The sequence below is a fragment of the Patagioenas fasciata genome, chromosome Z (assembly GCF_037038585.1).
Source record: "Patagioenas fasciata isolate bPatFas1 chromosome Z, bPatFas1.hap1, whole genome shotgun sequence".
Lineage (NCBI taxonomy): Eukaryota > Metazoa > Chordata > Aves > Columbiformes > Columbidae > Patagioenas > Patagioenas fasciata.
The window spans coordinates 33,025,758-33,053,582 of record NC_092560.1 but is presented as its reverse complement, the minus strand read 5'-3'; the positions used below and the strand labels follow the sequence as shown (position 1 = coordinate 33,053,582).

Here is a 27,825-nt window from a genome sequence, read left to right as displayed (position 1 = left end):
TGCCTTGAGACCTAGTTAGCTTGGACTTACACCTCAGGAAGAACCAGCCATGACAAGTTTTCATTTAAGTTTTTAGCTATGACACAACATCTTTAATACAATTAATGAATTAAGTAGCTAATGTCCTAAAGACAATTCATTTGACTGAGCACAGAAGAACTGCTTGGTACTCAATGGTTCTGAACTCTCCAGCAGCTGGAGCACAGATGTTATTAGCTATACAGCAGCATAGGTTATGCTGCAGACTTTATTGAGTTTAAGCAACAACTTGATTGTATCACATGGTCAGGAGCAAATACTAAATATCTATACAACATATCTATCCTTGTAGGTTTAGGCACCAGATCAGCTCTACAGTATGCACAAATGAGGCACCTTCTTCAAAGCTGGTAAAGTCATTGCACCTCTTGGTTTACCACTACAGCAAAAATAGGGCCACCACACATCTTGGAGAGAAAACTACAAGCAGCAGTGGAAGACAGGCAATACTGTTGCATCCCAGCTGTGGTGGAAGTGTAAGATCCATCTAGCCCAATCTGATCATTCCTGCCAGCCAATTTTGGTATGTTAGAAGACTGGAAAAGGCAGACAAGCCTACAGCCCTGCTCTCTCTAGGCCCTTACAAAAATCTGTAAGGAATTTCTCTTAACAGAAGCATTTCTCTTCTCTGTTCTGCAGTGTGGGGCAACATATGTAGAAGAGAAGAATCTGTGAACTCATGATACATTGTTTTAATGCCACAATGAGATTATCTCTTCAAAACCAAGCTGAATTCTAAGTAGAATTATTAGCATCACCCATTGCAGAAATTGCCATTTTTTTTTTCAGAACACACCCTTGGTTATAGTTTAGCACTTGATTCAACTACGTTTCTGCTTAATTTTGCAAAGCTTACTTTTGTATAATCTTGCTCCAGGCTTGGGTTGATCAGGTCTTTACTTACACCACAGCTTTTCCGAATCTCCCTGGTCCCAATGAGCTTTCTGAACCAGATCACAGAATCATAGATTCATAGAATAGTTTGAGTTGGCAGGGACCTTCAAAGGTCATCTAGTCCAAGCCCCCTGCAATAAGCAGGGACATCTTCAACTACATCAGGTTGCTCAGAGCCCGTCCAGCATGACCTTGAATGTTTCCAGGGATGGGCCATCTACCATCTCTCTGGGCAATTTTTTTCCAGGGTTTTACCACCCACATAATGAAAAAAATCTCTTTGTTATATCTAGTTTAATCTCAGTTCTTTTAGTTGAAAACCATTGCCCTCTGTCCTTTCACTATAGCTCCCACTAAAATGTCTGTCCCCATCTTTCTTGTACGGCCCTTTTAAGTACAGAAAGGCTGCAATAATGTTTCCCCAAAGTCTTCTCCAAGTTGAACAATCCCAGCTCTCTCAGTGTTTCTTCACAAGACAGGTATTCCATCCCTCTGATCATTTTCATGGCCCTTCTTCGGAACCTTTTCAGCAGGTCAAAGTCTTTCCTGTACTGAGGGCTCCAGAGCCGGATGCAGTACTCCAGGTGGAATCTTATCAAAGCCCTCAATTCTCTTCATAGCTCACCTATCTTTACAATAGAGTAGGGCATGCACAGAGTTCATAAAATATGGCCTTGGACCCCGAATTCATCAACAAAAAGTTCATTACTTGAACCCCATATATCCTGTACAAATAAAGCAGGTATTTGGCAGAAAAGATAATACAATATCCTGTATTTAGAAAGTTATCTTCACATGTGTACTAATAAAATGGCTGAAACAAGGTAATTCTGGTTTTGCATCTCCCAGCTCTTGAGTGATAGACATTGTTTGGGGGTTTTTTTGTGTGTGTTTGTTGTTGTTTGTTTTGGGTTTGTTTGTTTGTTTGTTTGTTTGTTTGTTTTAATAGTACTGTTCTCCTAGCTTTAGGCACATATTGCAGGATACTCCCAATAAAAAGAGTAAGGTGGTCCTTAGTCTTAAAAATACACTCCAGATATGAGTAACTTTCTCAGCCTTCTGTGTGGTAAGTATGCATGATGCTCTTGGAGGGATGGGTCCAGGAAGAGAGGGAGAGATGTTCTACAAAAGAAAATCAATTTCTGTTATTAAATTTATAAAGATGATTTGGACAGTCTTAACTTCCAAATTATGTTTTATCCTGCAGGTTTCAGAAGGGTGTCTAGCAAACTTCAGTATATATTGAGAAGTGCTTTGGGTGATGCTGATACACGTATTTCATCCACAAATGTAACAGAAGACAAACAACAACAACAAATCGATAACTGAATTCACACAATAAATCTTAGACAAGCAATGAGATACTTTAAATATTGTCACCGTCAGAGCCAAATACAAAGGAAAAAAAAAAAAAGAGAGAAATAGCATAATTGTAATATTGCATATTACAGAAGAAAAAAGGAGAGAACAGCAAGAAATGTATAACATAAGTTTAGATTCCTATAATGTTGCTGAAGCCTAAAATTTTACATATCAGCCAAACACTAAAGCAATGAAATTAGTCCTTAGATCTTTTCAAAATCAGTGTGACTTCACCAAACCCAATGCTACACTGAAGCTTTAGTTTCAGCATTGGTAATTAAGTATTGAAGAAAGTTTGCCGGACATCCGAACCCAAGGCTAAGAACTGACAGCAAGCCATTTGCCTCTGCCCATATTTGTATGCTAATGAAATAGAAGATGGTCAGTAATAAAAACATATCTGAAAGCTTTTAAATCTGTTTTTTCCAACCTCTGCTTTCAACAAAAAATTTGGATCTTAACTTTACACCAATTAAAATTCACTGTCTTTGAAAGCTGTTAGATATCTTAATTAAACACACATACCAGAACATAATTTCTAGTTTTTCTCACTCTCATAATAGGCAGCATAGTTACAAAACATAATTTTCATTTTTCAAAGGTGATCATTGCACATGGGGGAAACGTCTCCTTTCCACTGCTGTGTTAATTTGATGCAGATATTTTGTTTAATTTGTTTTCTACCCATAAGGAATGAGGATTATGTTAATGGCAAGACAGCCTTTCACCGAGTTGAAAAGCATTCATTGCAGAGCTTCAGACAAAGCTGTTTGTTTGTCTGTGGTTTATTTGTTTGATTGGTTTAGTTTGGTTTGGTTTAGTATTGTGGGATAGATGGGGAAGTGTTTGGGCTTCTTTTCTGCCTTGAGTATTGTTCTAACACTGTTTTCTTACTAATGGTACAGCACTTTAAAAAAATTATCAATGTAAGTACCACTCTGTAATTCATCCAATAAAGAGAGTTCTAGTTCAACTGAGATTAACACACAATGAACAGTTATACAACTGCACACTCCACTACCTGTATAGAGAAAGCAGTATAAAGCTATTGTCAAGAATTTACCACCTAAGAAGCCTTCTTCTCTACAGAAAGTCTACTTTGTACATATTGATTATTAGGAAGACTTGAGACAGAGAGAAAAGACCTGACTCCACATCTGTAATTTAAACAAATGAAGAATTTACCAATTCTATCTACAGACAGCATTTGTTTTATCACAGATCAATTTTTGTATGTGGGGAATATGATTCCTGTACCTTGAAAGGAAACTCTGTGTAAAAATAAATGAAGAAACTTACTCAAGAGCAGCTTTTTGATCTCTCAGATTAAAAGATGTCACAGAAATACATTGGTTTTGAGAGCCAACAGTAGAGAATTGTAGTTTCAACAGCACAAAACTACTGTAAGACAGGCCTTCATCAAAAATTTTTGGGATCGAGGCCCTACTATTTGAGTAAAAATCAACCCCAAACTAATAGACTGCAAACTACGGTTCTACTAAAAAGTCAGAAGCAGTAATTTTGGTTAGAGCATTTCTTCTCCGTGCTGAAATGAAGACAAAGAATGTTTCATTATTTAGAATCAATTAGAGACAGAAGTAATTTATCTAAGAATTTTATTCCTTTCAGCATTGTTTAAGAACCTAAAAACAAGCAAATCAGTTCTGCTCCTAGCCCCCAAAAAGCCAAATCCATTGACTAATTTCATTCTTATTTGCAATAAAAACAAATTCATTAGAACAAGCTCCTTTGCAAGACATCAAAAGCAATTCCTTCAATTATTTCTTTCCAATCTGCAATAAAAAATTCATTAACCTCAGCTTCATTCTGAAATTTCAAAGCAATTTATTCAATAACTTCATTTTAATTCACAAACAAGTTAATTACCACAGGTCCTGTTCCATGTTTTTTCTAAGACAACTGACTCCCTTAATTGAATACACATGCCTTTCTCCATGTTGAAAAGCTATAAATTTGTCTCTTGCATCATTTGAGATGCTGGCTGTGATCAAAGGGTTAGATCCTGAAACGGCACTTGCTGTGTACCAGGGGATTTAGGACCAACATTACCTTTCAGGATTAGCCCCAAATTGAGCTGTTCCTTGCAGCTGTAGTACTCTCAAAGAAAAATTTACAGCAATAATTGCTCCAGCTTGCATGAGTAAACAGCAAAGCAAATCTTTATGTTTCTATCTCCAATTCTATTATGTTAGTGTTGGTGATGTGCAAGCATTGGTGCTGCAAGTCAGACTGATATATTAGCATTAAGTACTATAGGTGGTTTAATTTTCCCTCTGAAATACTTCACATAAAATTGAACGTATTCTTAAAAGTTACAAGACCTTGTAATGTTTTTGCTATTTAAGCCTGACATTACACATACCCATTTCCATATCAAAATGAAGCATTTATAATTTCCTGTGAATTATGAGGGACTAAAATTTTGGCTTTGAGAAAGTAATTCCTATTGCCTAAATATAGGTGTAATGCCATTAAGATGATTAAAGTACATAGAAAAACTGAAACCTTGAACTGCATATCTGCACCCTAGCCTGAAAACATCCATGATTGCTCAGGCTGATGTTTCAGTACTGTGCAAGCAAGCAGGGAGAGCTGAAGCCATCCTTTTGCTTGCCATCCTTTTGCCTAGGCAGGGGAACACTTTACCGTGGAAAACTACTACAGAGGTGCAGATTGAACTAACAAATGTTTATTGAATCTAGCATTCTTTGCGTAGCATGATTTTCAGGAAATAGTAACCTACAAAAAGTAGCCTACTAATATATTTGAAGGTAAGAAATAAATAACACCAGTCACTCTTCCACTTTAGCAAATGGCTAGTCCTAGACACTGTTAGAAGAATAGGAAAAATACAATCATTATAAGATAGTGTAATTAAATGGAGAAGTCAAAGACTATTTTACTTTTATGCAAGATTACGATAAGTAAAGAATAATCCTGTCAGATATCACCCCTGTAGATTCTTTTTCCCATTCCTTTAACATTAATCTTACTTTCAAACATATATGAGCTAGTGCATTGTGCAATTAAGAAGGTTTCAGACCTCCTTCCTTCTTTGCTCTTTTAACTTAGCATTTTCCTTAAATGACTATCATTCTGGCATCAAACAATAAGTGATCTGAAAAGCAGAAACAGCGGAATCAGTAAAACTTTCCAGCTGCAGGCATAACCCTTGAAAAGCTCTGCCCACAAATATTTTTATTAATGCACTTCTCTATCAGGGCCAGAAAGCCAATATACACCCAAAAGCTATTTTCAGTTAATAGACAATTGGCATTAGGTCAAAAAGCTCTAGATAATACAGAGTCAAGGAATAACTAATCTCATGCCCAGACCTGAACAACTGAGAATTCATTTCCATACCAAACCTTTGTTCATGGGCATGTCTAGGGATAGGAATTGTTCACTGCTCAGCAAATTAAGGGTACTCATAGCCCTTCAAGCCACTCTTGAGGCAATATGCTTCATGAATGTTAGGGGTTTACAGTTCTTCTGTGGCTTTAAACACATTGTTGAGTACCTTGGCTAATAAGAAACTTGCCTTTAACCTCTCTTTACCTGTCAGAACTGAAGGTTCCTCTGAAGTCACCAGAAGAGAACAAACTGGTTCATGATGATAAAACATCTTAAGAGAAACATGATCTCTCAGGCAAATTGATTGATGCATGGACCATTATTCTACCTGAGAATACTAAATACTATAATGTATTGAGAAATCAAATTCTCTACATAGGAAACAGATCTGTTGTGGTAAAAAAAGACTGATGGGAGTCTTCAAAGGCATGGCAATAAAAACTCCCTAATTTTTATTATTTGTACTGTACTTCAATGTTTTGTAATATAGTATATCAAATCCTTCTAACAAAGTTGCATTCTTTTCCTACTCCTACTGCCTCGATTGAAAGCCAAGGTTACGGTGAATAGATATTTATCACATTGCAGTGCCTTTTACCCAAACTCTCACACTGATTGATGATCTACCTAGGAATCATTTCACCTAGTACTGAAATCTGGTTACTTTTTGTGCTCCAGTCAACAGTACCCTGCAATAGTAAACAACAGCACTGGATTGCTGCTTGTTAGAAGCCAGACACAAGATGTTGTGGAGAGACAGCCAAGGCCTGCCCAATCATTCGACAACTATCTCCCACTGTTCCTCCACATGAGCACTGATGATACTGCCAGAAGCAACCTGGACAATATCAAAAGTGACTACAGAGCCCTAGAGGTGATAATCAGTGCTATGGGGGCCTAGGTGGTGTTTGGCCCAGGTGGTGTTTTCCTCAATCCTGCTGGTAAGACAAAAGAATTATTAAGATGGTACTAACACTGTGTGTCAACAACTGGTTACACAGCTGATATCAGCAACAAGGTTTTGGTTTCTATGACTGTGTGATGCTACTTGAACATCAACATCTGCTTGAGAGATACGGGATCCACCTCACACAGTGGCGCAAAGGTATCTTTGTCAGCAGGATGGCTGATCTGGTAAGGTGGGTTTTAAAGCAAGAATGAGGCCAGCTGGTTCTCGGAATTCACCATGCTGGGGTGCCTCATTGATGTTCCTGCACACTAATGCACAGAGAATGGGGAATAAAAATGAAAAATCTGTGTGCAGTTGCAGTGGTGCAGTCTTGCTGTGATTACAGAGATGTGGTGGGATGGCTTGTGCGACTGCAGTGCTGCAGTGCAGAAATTCAGGCTCCTTGGGATGGACATGATAGGACGCTGTGCTCTATGTGAGAACAGCTCAGCCAGGGGGTGGATGAGAAGCCAACCAAGAGCCTATGGGTAAGGATTCACAGGTAGACCATTATGGGTAACAATGTATTGGGTGTCTGCTACAGGCTTTCTTATCAGGAAGAACAAGTGGATTATGGCAACTTGAAGTGACTTCATGTTCACAGGCCCTGGTCCTCCTGGGAGACTTCATCCACCCTGCTACCTGCCAGAGAAGCAACACAGCAGGGCATAAGCAATCCAGGAGTTTTCTGGAGAATATCAGCAAAAACTTTCTGATGTAAAAGACAGAGGACCCAACAAGGAGATGTGCTCTGCTGGACCCACTACTCACAAACAAGAAAAAACTGATTGTGGGTGTGAAAGCTGGTGGCAGGCTTTAACAAGGGTATTTAACAAGGCTTTATCAAAATAAGTCTACCTCAGTGAGCAAGAACTCAGGTAAAAAATGTCAGGAGGCCTACACAGATGGACATCCTAAGAAAACTCAAACATAAAAAAGAAGTATAAAGAAGGTCAAAGCAGAGACAAGTAACCTGGGAGGATTATAAAGACACTATCTGACCATGCAGAAGAATGCACGGCTAGGAAAGCCAAAATCTACCTGAAATTGAAACTGGCAAGGGATCCCAAAGGCAACAAGAATGGCTTCTCCAAATTCATACGTGTAAAAGAAAAACAGTAGAGAAAATGTGGGCCCATTCCTGAATCTGGCATGAGGCCACAGGATATGAAAAAGTCTCAGGTACTGAATGCCTTATTTGTCTCAGACTTTACAAGCAAGCTTGCCCTTCAGCAAGTCCAGGGGTGGACCAGGAGGACTCTAAAGGTCTTTTCCAACATCAGCCATTCTGTGATTTTGTGAGTGTTAGCGCAGAGACATAGAAATCAGGGAGTCGGGTCTGACCTGGTCTGTTTACCCAAGACACTAAGCTGATCTTGGAGATCTGAGGGGTTAGCTAAAATTGTGCATACCAGCTATATGGGACAAACGGTGACAGTCTACTTGGAATGCAGACCTAAGAAAATCCTGAAAGATGTCACCTAGCAGGGCTGCCAAAAACTTGGCAGTTACACTACATGTGTGACACATGGTGGCACTGGCAGGAGCTGGTGCGAAACCTGGAGTGAGCATTGTCATCAGATGCCATCTTACTCATTATAAGAAATACTGTCTTCAGTTGCTCTCTATCTTCTAAGACCCATGTTATGATTAGCTAGTGTATGACCAATGTAAATCCAAATTACTGCTTTACGGGATTCACTGTTGTAATTTTGGATTAAACCTGGTGTCAATGGAGGGAAAGGACAGTGGAGCACGTATATTGATGTCAACATGAATTCCAGACATTAAGTTAGAATTTCTAAAAGCTTCTGGCACAGTGGAAACAAAGCTACAAAGCCAATCTACCATGTGTTGCCAGTAGAGAAGACATGACAGGACAAGGTATAGGAAAAAATGATCCATGCAAAGTGTGCTGCTTTTGCACACCTGACTGATAACACTGTCTTTTTTGCCATGTTGGATAATTATCACTGAATTTTATCAGCTTTTTCTCACGTGTACATCCTACTTATTTTCTCTTTATTTTAGTTTTACTAACACTGCAGCTGCCAGTCATAATGACACAACAGACTTAAATCTAAGCACAGAATGCAGCACTAGTTCTTGTTATTTATTAATAGGAAAGGAGAGGCCAGAGATGTAACCCTGTTAAATCAGCATTCAGCAACTGTTTCTTAGCTTCTGATATTTACTCTCAATGCATATTCAATGGTGACAAGCCCATTTTTCATCCCTATGTTGAATGATTAGTGTTTATGAAAATGAACATGTAAGATACAGAGTTTTTTTGTACATGACCTCATTTGTCAGGAGATGAGATCATTGAATGCAATTAGGGTGATGACAGAGACAGATGGTAAATGATCATACCAAAGGATTATAGTAGTTTCTTTTTAGTACTGACACACAGAACAGTAAGATACATTAGCTTAAAATGTCTTTGGGAATTAGAATAATGAAATGTCAGTAATATGGAGTTCACCATCACCCTTGTTTTATTATTACCAAAAATGAATACTCTAACAAAAAAGACTAAAGAAAGTAAATGAAAATAAAGAAGGAGAAGGGGAAACAAAAGGTAAGGGAAAGAAGAGGAAAGGGAAGGGGAAGGGGAAAAGGAAAACAAGTGGGAAGTGGAAGGTGAAGGGGAATGGGAATGGGAAGGGGAAGTGGAAGGGGAAGGGGAAAGAAAATGGCAAGGGAAAGGGGAAGAGAAGGATCCATGCTATCATTTGCTTGTGATACCTTTAACTGCTTATTATCTTGTGCAAATACTTGACATTTTCCTTCTTTTTCTAGACTTACTGGTTTCAATTCCAGTGTTTTGTCAGGATCAGCATTGAAGCTGAAGGTTGATGAGAGCATTAATCACAAAATAAATGAACTTTTGACATCTTCAGTTTGAGAAGTAAGGGAATGAAATCACGAGATTTTCAAATACCCTAAGCCTTGTCAAAGCTTACTCAAAGATTTTACATAGCAATTAAATGAAGTTTTAATTTTAGGTTCAGATATCATCTCAATATTTTATATAACATATTTATCTTATTTAATCATTGAATTTTGTGTCATTATGCACCCAAGTATGGTTGCAATTGGACCAGAACTCTGCTAGTTAATCAGATAACAGATTTCCATAGGTATTTCCTAAGCCAATATGTATTCTTCTATGTTAATTATGCAGAAACCAGTGGAAATCTCCCTGTTCAGATTTGTTGTTGATCAAAATATGCACAAATACATGTCATTTACTTTTACCTCTTCACTTTTCCACTTCTTTAAATGTCTAAGCTTTTAAACATGAAAAAATAATACCTTCCTGCAATATCACCACCTAGATATGTTTTATATTTTAACAGAATTCTGCACTCTCAAATGCAGCACAATATTTAGAAATACCACACCAGATGCCTATGATTCATGTGATTCATCCATGATTTCTCTAGCGCTTGTATATATGTCTGATTTCCAGGTCAGGAAGTCCTGTGAGCACAGAGGAAGCATGTCAAGTATCAGCAGTGATTTTTTACTTTTCTGCAGTACGGACAACCTTTTCTTACAGAAGTTATTATAAATTGATTCTTTCCTCTGGATTCAGAGGATGAGGGTCCACACTTTAGTATTACTTTAATAAATACTGTCTGTCCATGTGACCATGCCTCCTGTGGAGTCCTTTGTATAAGAGTTGGACTTCTACCTTTTTCTTCCCTCTGTTACAATTTTCACTTTCATTCAAGCAGCATTCAAGTGCCCAGCAGCAAGCTCTCTCATCACCTTCAGAGAACTTCAGTCATGCACATAAGTATTAATCTTCTCTGTTATAATAAGAAGCTTTCCCTATTGCAGTTATTCCCTCTTCCCTATTTTGTTTTCTGCTTGATTGTGTTTGCAACAAGCTGAAAAACAAGCTTGCTATTGTTCAGAATTTTTCAATACAAATGTTAAAATAACAGCACACTGTATATTTGTAGTACTATATGAACTTTGTGAGCAGTTTTCATTGATTATTAATCAGTTACTCTCCTTCGAGAAGTGCTCTTATATAATAATAAGTAATTTTTATATGGAAGTTCTAGGATTGTAAGAGACTTTTAACCTTCTGCAGTTGTCCTTTAGTTTGATGCACCTATATATACTCAGATACACCTCAGGAGGTATGAAACACTCCTGAGGCACAGGATGCTATCCAGATGGACCTGGACAAGCTTGAGAAGTGGACCCATGTGAACCTCATGAGGTTCAACAAGACCAAGTAGTAGGGTAGTGCACATGGGTAGTGGCAACCCCCAGTATCAACACAGACTGGGTGATGAAGGGACTCTGCTCTGGTGAGACCCCCACCTGGAGTTCTGCATTCAGCTCTGGAGCCCTCAGTACAGGAAAGACGTGGACCTTTTGGAGAGGGTCTGAAGTAGGGCCACAGAAATATTCAGAGGGATGGAATACTTCTCTTATGAAGAAACACTGAGAGAGTTGGGATTGTTCAACATGGAGAAGAGAAGGCTCTAGGGACACATTATTGTGGCTTTTCAGTACTTAAAAAGGGACTTACAAGAAGGATGGGGACAGACTTTTTAATAAGGCCTGTAGTGACAGGACAAGGGGTAATGGTTTTAAGCTAAAAGAGGGGAGATTTAAACTAGATATAACAAAGAAATTTTTTTACTGTGAGAGTGGTAAAACCCTGGAAAAGTGTGCCCATAGAGATGGTAGATGCCCCATCAGTGGAAACATTCAAGGTCAGGCTGGACGAGGCTCTGAGCAACCTGATCTAGCTGAGGATGTCCCTGCTCTTCGCAGGGCCGTTGGACTAGATGACCTTTGAAGGTCTCTTCCAACCCAAACCATTGCATGATTCTATGACTCTGTGAAAGCAAGATTAAGAAAGAAAAAATTCGTGGGACCTCTGATTATTGTGATGATGATAAAAAGATTCCAAAGACAGGTAAGAAATATTATATCAGTGGACATCCTGAAGGTATGAAAAATGTATGTCTTCTTTATATTCACTAAAACATTTGTCTGTAATAAAATATTTTAAAACAGTAAATTCTAAATAAGCAAATAAAGGATTTTTCATTAATTGACAATATACTCTGAATTTCAGTTTGAATTCAGAATAGACCTATTTCAGATGGGGTTTCACTGAAATGCTGTTGCATATTGCGATACACAGTATGTTCAGATGTTAGCTTTGAAAGCTTTAAGCAGTTACTTTACCTGTATGCTGTTTCAGAGGTTTTTTTTATCATGATTCAGAACACCACAGATCAGTTATGTTCACAGTAGTAAGGCTTTTGACCTTTTCAAGAGTTACCTTTGGCTGTTGTATCATTGTATTATTAACCTGAGTTTTGCCTCTTAATTATAGGTCAGGCCAAAATGTTTTATTTTCTTATGTGGAATATATAATTTTAGTCGACCGATTACATTCTAAATTAAAAAGCTGTTTTCAACTGGCAATGTTTCAACAACATTTCTGAATTGCTGTCTAGAAACTGGTTCAGTTTTGATAAAGCCATGCTATTCTGATCAAAAATTGTGTCAAAAGAATTCTTTATTAGTAAAACTACATAATGCACCTCAGGTCTGGCCTCGTTCTTTTCTGATTTAGGATTTCTCTTGATCTTACAAATGATGGGTAACTTTATGGCACATAAAAGGAAAGAAAATACAGTATATTATTCTTTCTTGTGGAGACTGTACAGTCTAATGATTTGAATGAAGGCAAGAGAAGAAAGAGACTAGAGATGATCTCCCTTCCTTACAGAAATAAGACAACATAAAGAGAAAGAAATCTGTATAATTTATTACTGCATTCTAGTTAACAACAGGAATTAAGTATGTTTTCTAAATTTTAAAGAAATTACTTGATGTATCCCTTTCATTTGTTTGGGTGATTTTAACCTTAAAATGAACACTACGAGCAGTAGCTACTAGGAAGGTATATTAGCCATCTCTTTAAAACCTGTATTTATCCGTGGTTACCAGAATCAGGATGTCACCACAATGTTTTCGTATTTTCATAAAATTAGTATTTTTTTATAACCAAGTCTGTGATGGAGTACCTTTTCACTCTTCTTAAAAAGGTGCTTTAAGCATTATAGCAAAAAAAAATATTCTCTTACAATTTTTCATCCAGATTAAAATATGTGTTCCACTTATATTTATATTCATTTATAGTCATTAATGACCACATATTAACTAAATTTTTATGCAAGAGAATAACAAACATTAATAATTAAGCCTGCTTGTCAGTAAGCATCAAATGGATTGAAATAGCTTATTGTGTATTCATTGTGTTCTAATTTTAAGTCATCTAAATTTTGTCAATCTACATAAATTTCAAGTTAAGTAAGTAAATAAATGCAGTAAACATCCACTATTTTAACTATGCATTGATGGGTAAATAGCCTTGTCATCTCCATGCACTTTTATTTGCATGCACTCTGAATTTGGTTTGTCAGTTCTGTAGGGCAGGTTTCATACCTTTTTAATTTAACAATTCATATTAAGCTTCAGCAGAAAAGTCTGTCTAAAACAATACACAAAAAAGTGCATCTCTCTAAAAAAAAATACTACTTCCTTCTTATCAATTAGATCTCTTAATCTTGGTTTTGAGCCAAGTAGTGTGGAAGTTAAAACAGAGCTGTAATATCACTAAATATCCTAAAACAGGTAATCTTTGTTGATTCCAAAGGTATTTATCTTAATTTTACCTGATTCTTTAAGTCACTGAGTTCAAATTCATGCATGCAGACATGCTGAGAATCAATAACGAAATTTAATAATCCTGAACCATTGCCAGGTTACCCTAAGCAAGGTAATGTATTTGCTATGACAAAAAGAAAAACAGGTAAATCACAATGATTGTGATGAGGCTGGTTGTTAAAGTCCTAGATTTATCATGGTTTATGGAAAAAAATGGTTTGTACACATTTATGTGGTAGAAAGATATGGGTGAAAGCTCTGAAATGTTCTTAAATTGCACCCACAACCTTGATCACTGTGACAGTATGGGGGACTAGTGGGCACTTTTTTCCCGTCTTCTGTGTTTGCAATGCAATAATGAAGAAATAAAACTGTAGAGAATTACGACTAAAAAATCTTGATATGCAGAAGGCAAAACAATATCAGGTCTGAATACATTGGAGAGGAAAGTTATCACAAAATAAAATATCTAATATGTTAAAAGATCGTCTGAGGCAATACTATGCAATTACGAAATTCATTAATAATAAATACTCCATTATTAATACGAATATATAACCTTTCAATATTAAATTAGGTGTGGATTGTGGAGATTTCTTTTTCCTCTGAAAAATGAAGAACCTAGGAGCTAAAGGAAAAATGAGAAAATTACCTTCTTGTAATAAGAAATATAAAAATGTATGGTGACAGATCTGGCAAAATGCTGTGATTCTTTATTTTTATTTTTATTAAATACAACATGTTGTGCTTTGAATAAATTAGTTTAGATATTACAAATATTATTCTCTGTATAATATATGGAAGATAATGTCATAGAGACAATATTAATTTTTAAATTAAATGTTGATTGTTAACATATGATCCAGAAATCTTCCAGTCACCAAAGCATCTAGCTGCCAATCTAAAGTTTAAAGTGCCAGAGCAGTAAACCTGATCATTGTGTTTCTACAGACAATATCCTCTCCTGTAATTTATCACTTACTTCATTTCTCACTTTTATGAAACATGAGGATGGTAAGCACAACCAATCCAACAGATGTTCAGCATTTTCATCTTTCCCTGAATTAAAATGCTCACATTGATGGCTTCAGGGCAGAAAGTGTTTTCTAACGTAACTCTGTAAATTATCAGATCAATGTCATTGCATTCTACTTTTTATACTCTGTGCCCACACTGTTGTTTGTAGGTTTTTTATTATTTCAAAATGTACAAACCATCTCTTAGAAGATCAGTACTTTATGTTGGTTTTAAAGTTATAAAACTTCACATTTATTAGAAGGTGACATAAATTTAACATAAATGCTTCTATAATACTTAATATTTTCAATTATTTATTTTGGCATTGTAGAGGAAATATGCTTTCAGTTTAATAAGTGTCTCTTACTGTATATTAAAATAAGCACATTCATGTGTTACATTCTAAACTACGCTGTTTAATTGATATATATTCACTTTCAACACACACTTTGTGCCATAAGATACAACCATCTTTGCCCTCACCGATGACACACAGTGCCATATCTGTTATCCATAAGGTAAAAACTCTGTGAGGAGATACTTTTTGGGAAAGGTAATCTGCATTGTAATAAAGAATATTCAAAAAATGGAAACATTGAGCTTTAATATAATCCTGAAATAAGTAACAATGTACCAGAACTTCAGAAATCAGATCATAAAAAGGTTTTGATCAAACAATTACCTTGGAATACACGTTACTATGGATACGTGGTTACTTAGGTTACAACTAGACATGTAAAATAATATAAGGTCATGACATACTTGATAACTCAGAATCACAGGAGGAATCTACACTTCCTTGATTTGAACAAAGATTTTCCTACTTTGACTACCACTTCAGCCTTTCCACTGTTATCCTTTTTGTGGTGGTTACTGTGTCTTTTAAAAAAGAATGGATGTATAAGGCTGCATTTAAATGTGTTATCTAAAACTCCTACTTATTATAATGAATACAACATTTAAAGGAAATTGTACAGTCAAAAAAGGCATGCAGTTCCTCGATACAGACTGGGACATAGAGAAAAACATTGAGGTGAGAAACCCAGCACTGTCAAGCCCAAGAAGAACGCACAAACACAAGGAAGACAACTTTGGTCCGCAAATTAATTTCCTTCTTAAAAATCTATTTTCCATCGTTTTCTCTTAAGACTTAAAAGAATGTGGAACAGATGCATATTTCAAGGTTTGCCAAGTACTGCACGCCATCAGGTTCACAAAATTATAGAACAATAGGCATGTTTTACCCCACCTAGGTGGTACTGTGAAGAGATTAGAACAGACACAACCAGTGGAAACAGTCATGTCCACGGATATGGGGTCATTCCTGTTGTCTTCCTTCAGGGATTTTATAAGGATCAGGCTTTAGAATCTAGCCAGATATCTGTATCAATCATACCCTTTAAAATGCCCAAAGAAAGGAAATTCCTCCAGCAGACTCGCCCAATAAAAAGCCTTTTTCATTATCCAAAAATGTCTATTGTCTTTCAGGCAATTTTTACATTGCTGAGGGCCAAGTGGCAGAAGAACAAGTGTGTCTAGATCCTAATGCTTGCCATTAACTCTTCTAGACATGACGCTAGATAATATCAGAAGGGCTCTGTTGCAGGTCCTAAACCTACTTGTATAACACCTGACAGTTTGAAAAAGATCCTACATCTCTGCAACCTCTTAAAATCTCTACAGTCAGCCAGTAGTCATAAAACTTACACACATTATGCAAGGTAATGTGTGCATGAACATGCATGCGTCTGTGTCTGTTTCTGTTGTTGTTTTTGTTATTAATATGAAGTGAAAAGCAGGTTCCATTTTTGAACTCTGGGTTCTTTCCAAGCTAAAGATCTGGTGTTCACAAATGCATAAGGACAAAGGCTAGACAAGTTTCATAATACCTCAAGGTATTCTTCTCAGTTAACAAAGTTTGTACAAAGTTTATCATGACTAAGGAAAAAACAAAACAAAACAAAGTTAAGCAAATATTTTTAAAGGAAATATTTTCAAAATAAGAGTAGAAGTCTGGTCAGCTACCCAAAGTGTGAGGAAAATATTATTCTTATTTGAAAATCTTCTCAGTTTAGCTATAATAGTTCAAATTGTTCATTTTTAGAAGTCCTTTATAAAGTCTGAGTAAATTTAAGGTCAATTTATTAAAGTGAGCTGGAATTTATTAAATATTCTTAATCATAATTAAGCCTTAAATGACATATGAGATCAATGCAATTGGTAAGAAAACATGATAAATTGCTGTACCACAGCTTAGATATTTAAATATTGGTAGCCTGTAATTTTATGGAACATTAATGACCAATGATCTGGGACAATAAGTACAACACAGCCTTGCTAATATGTTTAGAGAAATAAAATATGCAAAACATAAATTAAGCAAATTAGCATATACCACTAATGGAAACAAACTGAATATTCAAATCCCTGGAAAAAGAAACTCCTACAGAAAAGGTAAATGCAAAAGTTAAAAAAAAAAATCTAAAGTCACTAAACTCTAGTGGGAATATGATGGGAATTTCAATCTGAGTACTGGGTCCTGCTCCATAGCATGCTCAGCTCTGAAGCACAAATCAGTTTATCTTTATTTTAGACAAGAAGTTATTTAAGAAGTTAACAGAGTCATTCAGAATTTTCTTCATAATTGAGCTCTCTGGACGAGAATCTGTGTTTTGGAGACTGACTCTTTAAAGCTTTAAAAGGATGATAACAGCTGTCTTAGATATCTGAGGTTCAATTTGTAGCCCAAAACCATTATTTTGTTTCAAAATACACATTTCTATTAAACAAAGTTACTGAAAAGGTCATAAACAAAATTATTACTTTTTGTCTTCCTCTGAATTCAGATTCACAGTTTCCAAAAAGGATCTGTCTCCACTTGGAATCTACTCATGTAGTCTCCTACCCAGTTCTTCTAGAAGATGAAGAATTACAACAAAAGTCAAAATGTGGGTTCTAGTCTCAGTTCCTCTGAAAGCTCTCTGCATAACCCAAGCAAAGCCATTTCTTTCATTACCGATGTGAACTGTAAAACTGAGAGAAAAACAAGAACTATTTCCAGCTTCACGTGAACTCTAGTAATGATCCCACGCATGTGTGGATACTTATCTTTGGGTAGCTGATTCTTTGTCTGGATGGCATCTGTGGAACAGAGCTCTGATGATGGCAGTGCCAAGCCAGACAAGTACCTTAGATTTAGACACCTATGTTCTAAATGTCTAAAGTTGGGTGACGTCTCTAACAAAGTCCCTGTCACATATTGTTCACACTCAGTGACCTCAAAGCCTTTCCTCCCCCGGGGAAAAAGCTTTTACTTAATTTCATTTATTTATTTACTTATGAAAAATAAGTCTAGATTTGAGGTAGTTTATTTTTAAGGAAGAGTGGAAATTTCTTCTCGTAGGAAGAGGATTTTCTTTTTGCTTGAAAGGCCTTTTCAGCAAGATTGACAAGACAATCTGTTTCAGAGATTATACAAAACATAAAATATGTTGGTTCCTGCTCAGGTAGGTTCTAAAATATATTTTGAAAAAAGGGTAGAAAAGTAGTATAATGATCCAAAGCCTAGGAAATGATCAACCCTTTGATTGTTTGCATGTACACATACAAAATTTTTAATACACTTTCCTTTCAGAAGTCTACATTAATATATTATATTAAAACTCCCTGTATTTTGTAGTCTACTTGCACCAAAAGGAACATTATGAATATAGTAAACTGACCCCTTTAACAAGTAATTGTAACTTCTACAACATGACTGAAAACAGATTACTTCAAAAAAAAAAAAAGCAAGCAGATTTATTTTATTAACTACCGTACTTAATTTTTTCTTAAAAATAATAAATAAATAAAAACGAAGAGGTTTTTCAGTGATTGTTTCATAGTACATGATTTATTTTTTCCAATAGATTTTTAGGATTAATCAGTGCAACCATTTTCCGTTTGTAAAACACAGTAAAATTTTCTTAATAAATGCTGTGGAAATGGGCTAGGTAATATTACCAGGAAAATTCAGAAGGCAGTATCAGTAATACAGAACTAGTAAGCTACAAGCATAACTTGTGATACATACTTACCACAACCTCAGTCATCAAATTCTCAGCTCTTGATATGTCAAGGAAAGCAACAACAACAACAAAACTTGAAAAAATGCCCAAAATAATCGATAAATCTGAAAAAACAGGTGTATGAAGGATATCACAGAGATTAATGAGGCAGTTTGGAGTAATCCATTGTCTTTAGCAAGTTTGCTTAAGATCTTCTACTTTATATGTCCTAACATTAAAATCCTGCCTTTTTCAATCATATAGTAACTGTACAATAATGCCTGAGGGAAGAGGAAAAAATGAAGTATTCAAACTTGGACCATCAGTGTTATTTAACTGATATGTTCCCCATGTGCCACCATATCATTTGTTTTCTGCCAGTTAACCTCACCTTAGACTTTTGTATTCTTTCCTCTTAATAAAATGGCAGAGTAGAAATAAAAGAAGGTCAACTTGCAGACAAACTAATGCTGACCAAATTTGACAGTGGAACTAACAAATGGAAAAAAAATCCTCTTAGGACAAAGAATTGCAGACAACAGTTCCTATCCAGAAGGGACAATAAAATTGCCAAAGTAATTATTGAGATTGGCTTCAAGCTTAACAGCTGAGGAAAAAGAAAGTAGAATAATCCATAGTGTTAGAGATTGGAGGGCTAATAAATGGTGTAAGGTACTGCATAAAATATCTGTACTGATATATTTGAATTGTCATTCAGAGTTCCACTGAATGGTCAAAACTATGCTGTGCTTACACAGAGGCAAACACAAAGAGTAGGGAGAAGAGGAGAATGCAAGGAGAATGGCAAGATCCTTCAATCTTACCCCATATTGAAATGGAAAGGGCTATTTTCCCTCTTGAAGTGTGACTAAAATATGCAAAATACCTAAAGTGCACAATATCATTCCTATAATTGAAGTACTTGAGTCAGATAATTTCAGATTATAGGAAATGTGATACAATAAGGATCAAATTCATTTGTATCCAATGGTTATGCTGTTCTATTTTTATTTCATAGCAATAGTTGTGAGCCTTTCCTCAATATTTTAATTGCTCATTGGTTCATTACACATGGCCAAAATTGCTTGAGTATGATAATGCACATCAGATATCCATTTGAGTTTTTCTTTGGAGGAGGGAGTGGTTTTTTTCTCCACTTCTGTTTTTTCAATCTAGTAGTCAATCTCCACAAAAGACAATCACTGGTTTGCAAATGACCTTTAAAATTAATCTATTCTCCCCATTTCAAAATATCAAGTAATGATGATCACAAATATACACCTAATACATTAAGTGTTAAGAACTCAACTGTGTTAACACGCTGGATTAAATGAAAGTTTATGTTTCAGACTTTGGCAAATGCAACATTCCCTTATGCCAAAACTAGCCTAATGTGATTTAACAAATTTAACTACAGAGGTAACTTACAGTGCTCCTCAAAAATACTGTCATTAGCAAAGTATAAAACTGAATTTTGCAAAATATCTTAGAGATGCTTATATAATGTGACCTACTTTCTGCTTTTAAGAGACAGTTACCAAGATAAATGTGCCCATAAGCATAAGTAAATTCTAAATATCTAACAATTGCCAAGAACTATCTTTGCAACAATTATTTCATATGCAAAATAATTCTATTTTAAAATAATCATACTCCCACAAACATATGGGAATTCAAAGCCAAGCACAAACCTTAAGTAAAAAATGCATAATCAAAACAGGGAAAAGAAGTCTTTTACTTGACATCAAAAAATGACAATACATGGTTGTTTGAAAGGGGCTGAACTCATGTTGACATTTTCCACAGTCACCAATATCCAGCATGTAAGAGCAACAGCAAAAGTTGATTCTAGAGTACAGATTTCTACTACAGAGAATTATCTGCATGATTTTCAGGTAATATATTAAAATGTTGTGAATGCCTCCCTAAAATTTAATCTGAACTAAGAGTAATAGTATAAACCCTACATTTTAAAATCCAGTAATTCAGTGTTTTGCTTCTCTCTACAGTCATTTGTCCTCTCAGAAGTGAAATGGTATTACTTCAAAAAGGTAGGTTTCCACAGAGATAATAGATGCAGATGAGGCAATAAAAGATACTGTCAACAGTATTAGAACACAAGCTAAACATCCTGATGCAGCAAGACTTTGAAAGCTTTCGAAGCCTGCAGATACACACACAAATAAATAAATAACTCAATGCTAAAATCAGTGCACATAGATTGAATGGATGCCAAATCTCCACTTTCCAGTATTTAAGTCTTCAGTAATAAATCTGAGAAAAGCATGGCACTGCTACAGACTAATGTCAGTATTTTATAAAACAGAAGTTTGACATTAAACACAACTAAACCTATTCATTCAAACAATATGACCTATGTTCGTGAAGTTAAACTATACTGAAGCAAGATACTGAACTTTGCCCCGTATTGGAATGTTCCTATTTAAAACATGCAGGAATGTTGCTAAGAAGTGCCTGGAAAATATCTGCATCAGAAACACTGTGGGTTGTTACTTTCTTATATTAGACTGTATTCTTAAATAGCCTTATGATTACCTACATAGCTATTATCTGATCACTGTAAGTAATTTACATGCAAGTCAGGCTTAAACACTGGTTAACACATTCACTTTGAGTATTACAGTTGAAATGAAATTCAAATGGAAAAACCCAGCCACCCTGTTCAAATCTGAAAAGCCAGACACTAATAATCTTTGAACATATGCAGACTTGCAGCACAGGTTTAACTTCCTCTTAAGTATGTGCACATTATCTTGTAATCTTCATTTATATTGTCACACACCATTGTTTTGATATGACATGCCTCTTCAGTGCATGGACTTATTTATATCCTGAAGAATTTTCCCCTCTTAATTCCAGGTAGTAGCTCCCAGAGTAGAATACATAAACTCCAAGGGTAAATGTTGAAAAGAATAGAGAAAAAAAGAGGAGGGGAAAAAAAAAAAAAAAAGAAATCAACGTTTCTGAGAGCTACTTAAACTAAAAAATTGAAATAGCAACTGTGTAACTGTTTCTGAGGTGGAGCCAAATTTACATGCAGAGAAATGTGCAATGAGGCACCAAATGCCTGATGAGACTTTGGCATGGCCAGGAGCAACTGTGGGAGATTTAAAAGGTTCTGGGGAGCGCAGACACCCAGGAGCACAGTGAACAGCGTGAGCAAACAGGAGCACAGCAGTCTGCCCAGCAGTTAGTGCAGGAATGGCTCTGCAGGCTACTCGTAGTTCCACAGCTCAAGGTAGTACTCAAGATCTCTGCCATTAAGGTGAGTATTTGCCTCAGAGTTAAAAACAGTGCTCATGCAAGGGAAAACCCCTGAGATGTCTCCTGCTTCCACCCAGAGAGAACTGGTGAGGAAGGAGGCTTCAATACAGGCAGTAGTTGCAATGAGTAACCAGACCCTATTCCTGGAAAAAAAACAAGTTCCTATACAAAGTGTGCATGGATCAATGGTCTGCTACAGCTGGTGGCTGAGTTACTGTGAACAGTTAAAAGGCCGCATGGTTTTAAGGAGCTGGGATGGAGATAGATAGGTGGTTTCAGAACTGTGCTCCTGTAGTGGACACCATAGAGAATGAGTCACCTTGTACTCTGGTGACCTGCAAAAGCAGGACTCCATGTCAGTCTCCACCCTCCAGCATCACAACTGAAAACAGATATGAAGCTTTAACAGATATAGACACAAAACAACAAGGTCTGCAAAGCAAAAGTGTATCAGCTGCACACAGTGAATACCATAAAAAGAAACAAAGAATGTTCATAGTGTGTTAAAAGGCACTGCAGCACCCATCTGCCATCCTGAGAGGGAATCATGAGAGGTATGCTGCTTTCCTAAAGCTAAGATCCAAGATGTTGCTGGGAGGGTTCCACAACTTGTCAAGAGCACAGACTACTATCCACTGCTGTTCTTTCATGTGTGCATGAATGACACTGCAAGGTAGAACCTGGGCAGAATCAAGAAAGGCTATAAAGCTCTGAGGAGCAAGTGAGAAACAATTGTGTCCAAATTATCTTCCAGTTGGAGGAAGGGATGCAACCAGAAATACACACGTAGTGCACATTAACTCCTGGCTTTGAGGCTGGTGCCATCGTGAGGATTTTGTTTTTTACCACAAAAAGACATTCTTCTATGACTACAACCTGTTAGGGCAGGATAAAATTCACCTGTCTGGAATAGGCAAGGGAGGTTTTGGCAGTAGGCTGGCCAACTTGGTGAGACAGACTTTAAACTGAAGAGCTCAGGGAGTGGGGATGGTCACACCATCACATCCAACTGGAGGATAAGCCAGGCTCACCAGAGTAGTGATAAATATCCCTTAGCTGCCTCCCAAGACAAGAACCAGAAGGCAAATCACTGCAAGGGTATGTATGGCTATGGTGTATACTTTTGCACCCTTCACAGGAAACCCACATGTTCAATTACTTCTCTGAAGTGTCTGTACACCAATGGACATAGCATGGAAATCAGCAGGAAGAATTAGAGACCTATATGTGGTCACAGGGCCATGATCTCATTGGTGTTACAGAGACATGGTAGGACAGCTCACATGACTGGAATGTTGCCATGGAATGCTGTGCACTTTTTAGAAAAACAGGTCAACAAGGCAAGGGGGAGGAGTTGCACTTCATGTGAGAGAGCAACTGGAATGTATGAAACTCTGCCTGGGGCAGGGGGGAGAAGAACGTGTTGAGTCCTTATGGGTAAAAATTAAGGGACAGGCTAACAAAGGGGACACCATTTTGAGTGTTTACTACAGGTCACCTCATTAGGGAGAGGAAGTTGATGAGGCTTTCTACAGACAACTGGAAGTAGCCTCACAACCACAAGACCTAGTTCTCATACAGGACTTCAATTACCCTGACATCTACTGGGAAGAGAACACTGCTAAGCACACACAGTCCAAGAAGATCCTGCCTATCACTGATGATAACTTTTTTACCCAGGTGGTTAAGGAGCCAAAGAGGAGAGGTGTGGTACTGGACCTTGTCCTAACAAATCAAAAAGGACTGCTTGGGGATGTGAAGGTTCTGGGCAGCCTCTGATGCACAGACCATGAGATAGCTGAGTTTAGGATCCTGCGTGGAGGAAGAAGGACAAAAAGTAGGACTACAATATAGGAGTTTAGTTTGTTCTCTTCAAGATCCTACTTGGAAGAATCCCATGGATTAGGGCTCTAGATGGTAGTGGGGGGGCCCAAGAGAGCTGGTTAAAACTCAGGCATCACTTCCTCCAAGCTCAAGACCAATGCATCTCTGTGAACAAGAAAACAAGTAAAGGGAGTAGGAGACCAAATGCGTGATTAAGGAGCTCTTGTCAAAACTCAGGTGGAAGACGGATGTTTATGTAATGTGGAGAAGGGGACACAACACCTGGGAAGAATACAAGGAGGCTGTTAAGAGTATGCAGGGATGCAGTGAGGAAGGTTAAGCTCCACTTGGAATTAAATGTGGCCAGGGATGTCAAGGACAACAATAAGGGTTTCTTCAAGTATATCAGCAGCGAAAAAAAGACCAGGGAAGATGTAGGCCCACTGCTGAAAGAGGTGGGTGCCCTGATGAGAGATGATACAGAGGAGGCAGAGTTACTGAATGCCTTGAGTCTTTACTGCTAAGTCTAGACCTCAGGAATCCCAGACCCTGGAGGTAGGAGACACACTCTGGAGAAAGGAAGACTTCCCCTTGTTTGAGGACGATCAGGTTAGAGATTGTGTACACATACTGGACATCCACAAATCCAAGGGCCCTGATGGGATGCACTCACAAGTGCTGAGGAAGCTGAAAGATGTTGTTGCACAGCCACTCTCCATCATCTTTGAAAGGTCTTGAAGAACAGGAGAGGTGCCCGAGGACTGGAGGAAAGTCACTGTCACTCCAGTCTTCAAAAAGGGCAAGGATGACCCAAGTAACTAGAGGCCAGTCAGCCTCACCTCCATCCCTGGAAAGGTGATGGAATAGCTCATTCTGGATGTCACCTTCAAGCACGTAGAGGAGAATAAACTTATCAGGAGTAGTCAGCATGGGTTCACCAAAGGGAAATGAAGTTTCACCAACTGATAGCCTTCTGTTGTAGTATGACTGGCTGGATAGATGAGGGAATTACCAGAGGGAGTCCAGCGGTGGGCTACAAAGATCATTAGGAGTCTGGAGCATCTTTCTTATGAGGAAAGACTGAGGGACCTGGGTCTGTTCAGCCTGGAGAAGAGAAGCTGACAGAGGATCTTATTTATGCGTATAAATATGTCAAGGGTAGGTGTCAAGAGGACGATACTACACTCTTTTCAGTGCTGCCAAGCAGTAGGACAATGGGCATAGACCGAAGCATAGGACATTCCATCTGAAGATGAGGAGAAGCTTGAGGGTGCCAGAGCACTCGAACAGGCTGTCCAGAGAGGTTGTAGAGTCTCCTCTGGAAAGATTAAAAACCCTTCTGGACGCATTTCTGTCCAATCTGCTCTGGGTGAACCTGCTTTAGCAGGTGAGTTGGACTAGATAATCTGCAGAGGTCCCTTCCAACCCCAACCATTCTGTGATTCTGTGAGATGAGCACAAGTACTGAATTCATAAAACTCAAGGAAGAATGTAGGGAGCAACTGACACAAGGAAAGCTAAAATAATCTCAATAGAAATTGGACTGTAAAGCTGGCTTTATTCTTTATAAACTTCTGTATTAGTGGATTAACTGGTTATATTACCTGAGTGACTCAGCTGTTTGTGTAAATGATGGCCTTCACTGAGTTCATCAATACAGAATATTGCTCCCTGAGCCAGCCAAGATCAATATGAGGAAGTGTCTGATTGGTTCAGCCTAATGAGGAGCATTGCTTCCTGAAAGGTGAGGGTGTTCAGCATTGTGGTGGTGAGCATACACAGCCCAGTCATGGGAATCACATTTAGATTGTGATACATCTGCATACTGCAATTGCTACATAGTGCTGCATTGTGATTTCAGTACATTTCTGTATCACTCTGCTAAATCAAAATCTTGTGTAACACGAACTACTCATCAGCGAATTTGTTGTAAAACATTATACCCTCCTTGTGTGGAATATCTAAAAAATCTGGCCAGAGAGCTGTGACAGAAAGTACCAAGATTTACATTTGTCCACTTCTTAGAGACAACTGAAGGACTCTTTCAGGTTGACTCCAGAAATCTTAACATATGACTAAACTGTGAGATCAATGATTCAATCACAGTACAGCTGATTATCTTAACTGATGAGGAAAACTACCCTGTTTACTTCATTCCCAGCTATCTGCCCAAAACTTTCACATAATTAATGCAGAAGTTTTTAAGTAGATTCCACTGGGACCACATCATTGACAACACAAGCAGAAAGATTAGCCACGAATTAAGCAAAGTGTTAGGTTTATTTTTCTCTACAAGGTAAACCACAAAAGAATGTTGAAGCTCTGCTCTCTCTTTGAATTCATGAAGTATAATTCTTAAGAAAGTGTCTTCTTTTCACATTTCTGCATCTCTTTCAGGCACTATGCAAAACTATTGCTGAGACTACTGTAAATCAATTCTGGTGAAGGATCCTTTTCCAGGTGGACATCACACACATGTCAATGACCTGAAAAAAACAGTGGCAATAACTTTCACACAGAAAGTTCCTTTAGTTTTTTGGTATGGGAACAAAACCACATTACATGATTGAAGCAGCCTTGATTTGAGCAAGATTTCCAAACTTCAAGTTGTTTTGTTTTGTTTCACTTTAAAAATTCTGATCTTTTAAACTCCTTTCGCAATCCTATAATGAGCATATAATAAGAAGTGGGTTCATTATCTTTTGACATATCACAGTAACATTTTGCTTGCAATCATTCCAGTTTGCGTGATATCTAAGCCAGGACATTGGTTTAGTCACTCAAGTACCCAGAAACCTTGGTTTTGTTTACCTCCTTAGACAGCTTGCTATTTATGTAATGACTTGGGTGAAAATAATAATCCTCTTCATTCAACCAAACATGGAGTGATTCTTTCTTATAAAAGAGAGATGCTAGCCTTTAAAACTGATGAGAAATTCTGACAAAACAGCTGTTTTGGTTTGGGTTTTTAAAGTAAGTGGGAGAGTGTTTTGTCTCAACAATCTACTATTTACAACAATGCTTTTTAACCTGTTTTTTGTTTAGAGGTATATGAATAGTACACAGAGAACTGATTTTTACAAGAGAAAAGTGCTACCTGTAGAAATAACAGTCCACTTGTATGAGCAGGAAGTACAATACAATGAAACATAATATTACAATCCATTTTATTATTTGACCCTCGGGTACAAAGCTTGATTTAATGTTAACTTTATAAATGCATTTTGTATAGTGCTTGACATGCAGAATACAAATGCCAATGCCAGTGGGATCAAAATGGTAAACATCATTAAGTTATGCCTATGTGTTCCTGCTGCAGTGGGGGCATTGGACTAGATGATCTTTCAAGGTCCCTTCCAATCCCTAGCGTTCTGTGATTATGATTCTGTGATTCTGTGTTTGTTAAAATAGTACACTCTACAAGTTTATATATTTTTGTTTGTTTGCTACCAAAATTTAAAATCAGCATGAAAAAATGTTTCTGCATCTATTTATAATCAGAATGGTTTTGGTTACATGGTATTTAAATAATTCTAAGAGCTTTTGGGCTGCTAGAACTGGGGCTTTTGAAAAGTAAATACAATAATATTAAAAAATGAGGCTAAAAAACCAATATTAATGTAAGTAATTCCACAAAGACCTTGATATAATTCTGTTACTTCATTAGATTATATGAATAAGCTATTTCACTAAAAGCACAAAGAGATCCAAAATAAAATTAATACCATAGCAATAGATATTTTATTACCTATAAAAATAAATATAAAACCTACGTACACTCTAAATTGAAATTACAGGACTGATTCGGACACAAATATTTGTTACATTCTTTTTGGCATAGTATGTAAGTAGTATGAAAAAATAACAAAATGTCTCTTCAGTACATCAGATTTCATCTTCACTAGAGAGACAAAAATGTATCCAGTCCTGACACTGAGCTACACCGAATCAAGTAACCCCGCAGGTGAAGCCTGTGGACTTGCATCCGACTCATTTCAAAGCAGTTAAATTGTGAAGCTAAACATGTTATTGATGCTGTTCTATACAGTGCAGTTGCTGGGCTGGGAACATCAAAATACTTCTAGGACATAGGGCCCCAAGAATTTTTTTAAATTTTTCAATAGTTCACTCAAAAAAGATAAGGGAAGTATTTCCAGCACAACCATTTACGATTTATAAAAACATCTATCACATAGACACATTCATCTGCCATAACAGCTCAGCACAACATGAATACTTAGTACACTAAGGACATTCTGCTTCTTTCTGTCTTGAGGTAGTAGTTGCAGTAGTCATTTTAACCTGGCAGGCAGATGAGGA

At 37.1% G+C, this 27,825-nt stretch overlaps 1 long non-coding RNA gene across 1 annotated transcript; it reads left to right on the top strand.

The window, feature by feature from the left end:
• The first annotated feature begins 11,478 nt into the window (after window positions 1-11,478).
• Window positions 11,479-20,448, top strand: LOC139826572 (uncharacterized). Its single transcript, XR_011736713.1, has 3 exons — window positions 11,479-11,567; window positions 17,197-17,298; window positions 20,406-20,448. It is a non-coding gene; the product is annotated as an uncharacterized lncRNA (long non-coding RNA).
• The last annotated feature ends 7,377 nt before the right edge of the window (window positions 20,449-27,825 follow it).